Here is an 8239-nt window from a genome sequence, read left to right as displayed (position 1 = left end):
AGACATTCTTTTCTCTCTTCCTCCAAAGAGGAGGTATATTATATATATTGATACTTCTGAGGCCAACACTGCTTGTGTTATTGATCTCATCTCTGTTTGCTCCCTGAACTCATTTAATTATTCATTCAGTAATTGAAAAATTAACGAGTGCCAAAGACATTACGCGTTGTGTGGGCATGAGAATACGGCAGTAAAAAAAAAATAGGCAAAAACCCGTGCCTTCATAGGCCTTACATTCTAGTAGAGAGAGAGAGAAATTAGTAAGCAATACCATATATCAGGTGGAGATTAAGTGCTATGGAGAAAATCAAAGCTGGGATGAATGAGTCGGGAATGTGAAGGATGGAAGTGAGGATTCTACTTCAAATACGATGGTCAAGGAAGGCCTCACCAGGATAATAGAGACCTGTAGAAGGCCAGGAAGTGAGCTATGTATATCTAGACAAAGACGCCTTAACCACTGCAAGGCTGAGAGGTGCAATTTACTGAGATGGAAACAATTGGGAAAAGGTAGGTTTGGAGGAAAAGAGCAATTTTGTTTTTGTTCCATTTTGGATGCCAGTTGGAAATCCAAGTAGGGATCTCAAATAAGCAGGTGAATATAGTACTCTGAAGTTCAGGGGATACATCTGGCTGATAGATTTCATCGTTTCTTGATGCGATGTCATCAGCATGGCATTTAAAGCCATGAGTTTGCATGAGATCACCGACGACGTGAGCACAGGAATAGAAGTGGTCCATGGACTGAGGGGATACTCCAGCATTCAGGGAGATTGGGAGGAACAAGTACACTGAGAAGTAGACGGTGAGGTAGGAGGAAAACCAGAAGCGTGGGCTTTACAAACCATCCCAAAATGGAGTTGTATAAAGGCATCACCATTTTATTATACTCACAGATTGTGTAGTCAGGTATTGGGACCGGATATGGCAGGGATGGGCCTGTCTGGGACCTTAGTTGGGAAGACCCAAATGACTAAAGTGACTCAAAGTCCAGAGGACTAAAATCATCTGAAGGCTCTTCATTTACGTATTTGGTGCCTGGGCTGTGATGACTTGAAAGCCGGGCCAAGCTAGGACAACTTGTGGCCTCTCCATGTGGCTTGGACTTTGTCACAGCCAGGTGGCCTCAGGATAGTCATTTCTTAAATGGGGGCTCAGGATTCCAAGAGTAAGTGTTTTTAGTGAACAAGGCAAAAGCTGCATGGCCTTTTTTGTTTTTGCCTTTTTTTTCTTTTTAACAGCTTAATAGAGATATAGTTTAAATACCATATCAATACAATTGCCCCATTCAAGAGTTTAATGTACTCTCAAAGCTTTCCAGCCACCCCTACAGTCAATATTAGAACATTTTGATTACCCACACGAAAAACCCTGTGTGCCTTAGCCATCACCCCCAATCCCTGCCATGTTTCCCCAGCCCTATGCAACCACCGATTTACTTTCTTTATAGTATAGATTTGCCTGTCCTGGACATTACATGGAATGGAATCACATGTAGAATCACAAATGGAATCACACACAGTATGTGGCCTTTTTTGACTGGCCACAGAACATTACTTAGCATAATGTTTTTAAGGTTCATCCATGTTATAGCATAAATCAGTATTTTATTTCTTTTTATTGCCAAATAATATTCCATTGCATAGGTATACCACACTGTGTTTATCCATTCATCAATTTATGGACATTTAGATTTTTTTCACTTTTTGGCTATTATGAAAAATGCTGCTGTGGACATTGGCTACAAGTTTTCACATGGACATATGTTTTCATTAATCTTGGGTATATACCTACAAGTGGAAGTGCTGGTTCATATCAAAATTCTACAATGAACATTTTGAGGAACTTCCCAACTGTTTTCAAAGCAGCTGCACCATTTTATGTTCTTACCAGCAATGTATAGTGTTCCAGTTTTCCCACATCCTCACCAACACTTGTTATTATGTTTTTTATTATTGCCATCCTAGTGGGTGTGAAGTGGTATCAAAATTTTTTAACTGGGTAAGAAATACATAACATAAAGTTTACCATCCTAACCCTTTAAAAATGTATAGTTTAGTAGCATTAAGTACATCACACTGTCACAAAATAAACCTCCAGAATTTTTCATCTTGCAAAACTGAAACTCTACTCTCATTAAATAACAACTCCCTATTTCCCCCTCACCCCAGTCCCTGGCAACTACCATTCTACAGTGTAACTGTGGTTTTAATTTGCACTTGCCTAATGGCTCATGATGTGGAGCATCTTTTCATGTGCTTATTAGCCATTTGTATGTTTATTCAGATCTTTGACCCATTTTAAAATCGAGTAGACTTTTTGTTATTGATTTGTAAGTGTTTGTATTCTAGATACAAAGCCTTTAGCAGATATATGATTTACAAATATTTGCTCCCATTCTGCGGGCTGTCTTTTCACTTTCTTGGTGGTGACTTTGAAGCATGAAAGTTTTTAATATTGACGAAGTCCAACTTACCTATTTTTTCTTCCGTTACTGCACTTTTGTTGTCATGCGTAAGAAGGCTTTGCCTAACTCAAGGTCGCAAAGATTTACTCTTATGTTTTTTCTAAGGGTTTTATCATTTAGGTCTATAGTCAATTTTGAGTCAAATGTTGTATATGGTGTGAGGAAGGGGGTTCAACTTCATTCTTTTACATGTGGAAATCCTCAACAAAATATTAGCAAACCAAATTCAACAATACATTAAAAGAATCATACACCATGATCAAGTGGAATTTTTCCAGGGATGCAAGGATGGTTCAACAGATGCACATCTATCAATGTGCCACACCATATTAACAAATCAAAGGATAAAATTCATACGATCAAATCTTAAAGGTACTGAAGAATTGCTGCAGTAATTTAAAACAGAGCAATATAATCAGATATGCATTTTGGAAATGTCAGTATTGGAGGTGCTTTGAATGTAGCAGTCTACAAAGTGGAATGTGGGGAAAATATTGGAACTCATGTTTATTTTTATCTGCATGAGAAATCACATTTAACTAATCTTGGATTAGCTGGAGAACATGCCTATCACTTATAAATAGATATGTAAGTTTGGAAGATGGTCTGGAGTTTGAAATGTGGGGAAGACTAAATGTGGAAAAATCAGGATCAAGATACTATTACAGTAATCCAGCTGAGAAACAATAAGGACCAAAGGACTTCATCAAATTGGATCATGGAGAGGAGGAGTCCAGGATAGCTCTTAGGCTTCTGGCTTGGGTAAAGTGAGTCAGGAAAACTGGGAAGACTCTGTCTTATTCATGTTTGTACCCCCAGAACACCAGCCATTCATTCAACAAATACTTAGAAGGTCTTACATGGATCAGCTGCTATGCTTGGTGCTAGAGGTAGAGGATGAACAAGGCATGTGAGATCTTTGCGCTTGTGGAACTCACTTGGATGACTGGAGGAGACTAACAATAAATAGTAAATTAAAAAAATAAGATGATACTGCTTATGCTGCATACTCTGAAGGAAAAAAGCAAGTTAGCAGGTAACTAGATAGGACGGTGTCTGTGGAGGTCTCTCTGAAGAGCCTACAATTGAGCTGAGCCCTGAGGGTTGAGGAAAAAAGCCTTGTCAAAAGCCTGGGCACAGGGAGACCTTCAAGATGGTGGAGGAGTAAGACGTGGAGATCACCTTCCTCCCCACAAATACGTCAGAAATACATCTACATGTGGAACAACTCCTACGGAACACACTGAACACTGGCATAAGACCTCAGACTTCCCAAAAGGCAAGAAACTCCCCACGTACCTGGGTAGGATGAAAGAAAAAAGAAAAAACAGAGGCAAAAGAATAGGGAGGGGACCTGCACCTCGGGGAGGGAGCTGTGAAGGAGGAAAGGTTTCCACACACTAGGAAGCGCCTTTGCAGGGAGAGACTGCGGGTAGCGGAGGGGGGAAGCTTCGGAGCCACGGAGGAGAGCGCAGCAACAGGGGTGCAGAGGGCAAAGCAGAAAGATTCCCACACAGAGGATCGGTGCCGACCAGCACTCACCAGCCCAAGACGCTTGTCTGCTCACCCGCTGCGGCAGGCGGGGGCTGGGAGCTGAGGCTCAGGCTTCCGTCGGAGCGCAGGGAGAGGGCTGGGGTTGGCTGCGTGAACACAGCCTGAAGGGGGCTAGTGCGCCACAGCGAGCCGGGAGGGAGTCCGGGGAAAAGTCTGGACCTGCCTAAGAGGCAAGAGACCGTTGTTTTGGGGTGCGTGAGGAGAGGGGATTAAGAGCACCACCTAAACGAGCTCCAGAGATAGGCGCGAGCCGCGGCTATCAGCACGGACACCAGAGACGGGCATGAAACGATAAGGCCGCTGCTGCCGCCATCAAGAAGCCTGTGTGCGAGCACAGGTCACTCTCCACACCTCCCCTCCCAGGAGCCTGTGCAGCCTGCCATTGCCAGGGTCCCGTGATCCAGTGACAACTTCCCCGGGAGAACACACGGCGGCCTCAGGCTGGTGTAATGTCACGCTGACCTCTGCTGCCACAGACTTGCCCCACATTCCGTACCCCTCCCTCCACCCGACCTGACTGAGCCAGAGCCCCCGAATCAGCTGCTCCTTTAACCCTGTCCTGTCTGGGCGGGGAACAGATGCCCTCAGGTGACCTACACGCAGAGGCGGGGCCAAATCCAAAGCTGAACCCCTGGAGCTGTGCGAACAAAGAAGAGAAAGGGAAATCTCTCCCAGCAGCCCCAGGAGCAGCAGATTAAATCTCCACAATCAACTTGATGTACCCTGCATCTGTGGAATACCTGAATAGACAACGAATCATCCCAAAATTGAGGCAGTGGACTTTGGGAGCAACTGTAGACTTGGGGTTTGCTTTCTGCGTCTAATTTGTTACTGGCTTTATGTGTATCTTAGTTTAGTATTTAGAGTTTATTATCATTGGTAGATTTGTTTATTGATTTGGTTGCTCTCTTCCTCCTTTTTTTTTAATAGGTAGATAAATATATTTTTTTCCTTTTTCTCTTTTTGTGAGTGTGTATGTTTATGCTTCTTTTTGTGATTTTGTCTGTATAGCTTTGCTTTTACCATTTGTCATAGGATTCTGTCTGTCCATTTTTTGTTTGTTTTAGTATAGTTTTTAGCACCTGTTATCACTGGTGGATTTGTTTTTTGGTTTGGTTGCTCGCTTTTTTCTTTTATTTTTTAATTACTTTTTAATTTTTAAAAATTTTAATAATTATTTATTAAATAATTTTTATTTTATTTATTTATGTATTTATTTCTCCCTTTTCTTCTAAGTCGTGTGGATTACCGGGTCTTGGTGCTCGGCCGGGTGTCATCCTGTGCCTCTGAGGTGAGAGAGCTGAGTTCAGGATAATGGTCCACCAGAGACTTCCTGGCTCCATGTAATATCAAATTGCAAAAGCTCCCCCAGAGATCTACATCTCAACACTAAGACCCAGCTCCACTCAATTACCAGAAAGCTACAGTGCTGAACACCCTATGCCAAACAACTAGCAAGACAGGAACACAACCTGCTTCTTAGCAGACAGGCTGCCAGAAATCATAATATGGTCACAGACACCCCAAAACACAACACCAGACACGGTCCTGCCCACCAGAAAGACAAGATCCAGCCTCATCCACCAGAACACAGGCACCAGTCCCCTCCACCAGGAAGCCTACACAACCCACTGAACCAACCTTAGCCGCTGGGGACAGACACCAAAAACAATGAGAACTATGAACCTGCAGCCTGTGAAAAGGAGACCCCAAACACAGTAAGATAAGCAAAATGAGAAGACAGAAACACACAGCAGATGAAAGAGCAATGTAAAAACCCAGCAGACCAAACAAATGAAGAGGAAATAGGCAGTCTACCTGAAAAGGAATTCTGAGTAATGATAGTAAAGATGATCCAAAACTTGGAAATAGAATGGAGAAAATACAAGAAACGTTTAACAAGGACCTAGAAGAACTAAAGAGCAAACAAACAATGATGAACAACACAATAAATGTAATTAAAAATTCTCTAGAAGGAATCAGTACCAGAATAACTGAGGCAGAAGAATGGATACATGACCAGGAAGACAAAATAGTGGAAATCACTACTGCAGAGCAGAATAAAGAAAAAAGAATGAAAAGAATTGAGGACACTCTCAGAGAACTCTGGGACAACACTAAATGCACGAACATCCGAATTATAGGGGTGCCAGAAGAAGAAGAGAAAAAGAAAGGGACTGAGAAAATATTTGAAGAGATTATAGTTGAAAACTTCCCTAATATGGGAAAGGAAATAGTTAATCAAGTCCAGGAAGCACAGAGAGTCCCATACATGATAAATCCAAGGAGAAACACGCCAAGACACATATTAATCAAACTATCAAAATTAAATACAAAGAAAACATATTAAAAGCAGCAAGGGAAAAGCAACAAATAACATACAAGGGAATCCCCATAAGGTTAACAGCTGATCTTGCAGCAGAAACTCTGCAAGCCAGAAGGGAGTGGCAGGACATTTTTAAAGTGATGAAAGGGAAAAACCTACAACCAAGATTACTCTACTGAGCAAGGATCTCATTCAGATTCGACGGAGGAATTAAAACCTGTACAGACAAGCAAAAGCTAAGAGAATTCAGCACCACCAAACCAGCTTTACAACAACTGCTAAATGAACTTCTCTAGGCAGGAAACACAAGAGAAAGAAAAGACCTACTATAACAAACCCAAAACAATTAAGAAAATGGTAATAGGAACATAAATATCAATAATTATCTTAAATGTAAATGGATTAAATGCTCTAACTAAAAGACATAAACTGGCTGAATGGATACAAAAACAAGACCCATATCTATGCTGTCTACAAGAGACCCACTTCAGACCTAGGGACACATACAGACTGAAAGTGAGGGGATGGAAAAAGAAATTCCTTGCAAATGGAAATCAAAAGAAAGCTGGAGGGCTTCCCTGGTGGCGCGGTGGTTGAGAATCCGCCTGCCAATGCAGGGGACATGGGTTCGATCCCTGGCTCGGGAAGGTCCCACATGCCGTGGAGCAACTGGGCCTGTGAGCCACAACTACTGAGCCTGCGCATCTGGAGCCTGTGCTCCACAACGGGAGTGGCCGCGACAGTGAGAGGCCTGCGCACTGCGATGAAGAGTGGCCCCCGCTCACCGCAACTAGAGAAAGCCCTTGCACAGAAATGAAGACCCAACACAGCCAAAAATAAATTAATTAATTAATTAAAAAAAAAAAAGAAAGAAAGCTGGAGTAGCAATTCTCATATCAGACAAAATAGACTTTAAAATAAAGACTATTAGAAGAGACAAAGAAGGACACTACATAATGACCAAGGGATCAATCCAAGAAGAACATACAAGAATTGTAAATATTTATGCACCCAACATAGGAGAACATCAATACATAAGGCAAATACTAACAGCCATAAAAGGGGAAATGGACAGTAACACAATCATAGTAGGGGACTTTAACACCCCACTTTCACCAAGGGACATATCATCCAAAATGAATATAAATAAGGACAAACGCCTTAAATGATACATTAAACAAGATGGATTTAATTGATATTTATAGCACATTCCATCCAAAAACAACAGAATACACTTTCTTCTCAAGTGCTCATGGAACATTCTCCAGGATAGATCATATCTTGGGTCACAAATCAAGCCTGGGTAAATTTAAGAAAATTGAAATCATATCAAGTATCTTTTCCGACCACAATGTTATCAGACTAGATATCAATTACAGGAAAGAATCTGTAAAAAAATACAAAAACATGGAGCATAAAAAATACACTACTTAATAACCAAGAGATCACTGAAGAAATCAAAGAGGGAATCAAAAAATACCTAGAAAAAAATGACAATGAAAACACGATGACCCAAAACCCATGGGATGCAGCAAAAGCAGTTCTAAGAGGGAAGTTTATAGCAATAAATCTTACCTCAAGAAACAAGAAACATCTCAAATAAACAACCTAACCTTACACCTAAATAAATTAGAGAAAGAAGAACAAAAAACACCCAAAGTTAGCCGGAGGAAAGAAATCAAAAGATCAGATGAGAAATAAAAGAAAAAGAAATGAAGGAAATGATAGCAAATATCAATAAAACTAAAAGCTTGTTCTTTGATAAGATAAACAAAATTGATAAACAATTAGCCAGACTCATCAAGAAAAAAAGGGAGAAAACTCAAATCAATAGAATTAGAAATGAAAAAGGAGAAGTAACAACAGACACTGCAGAAATACAAAGGATCATG

The sequence above is a fragment of the Lagenorhynchus albirostris genome, chromosome 1 (genome assembly GCF_949774975.1).
Source record: "Lagenorhynchus albirostris chromosome 1, mLagAlb1.1, whole genome shotgun sequence".
Classification (NCBI taxonomy): domain Eukaryota; kingdom Metazoa; phylum Chordata; class Mammalia; order Artiodactyla; family Delphinidae; genus Lagenorhynchus; species Lagenorhynchus albirostris.
Note: the sequence above shows the minus strand (reverse complement) of the source record.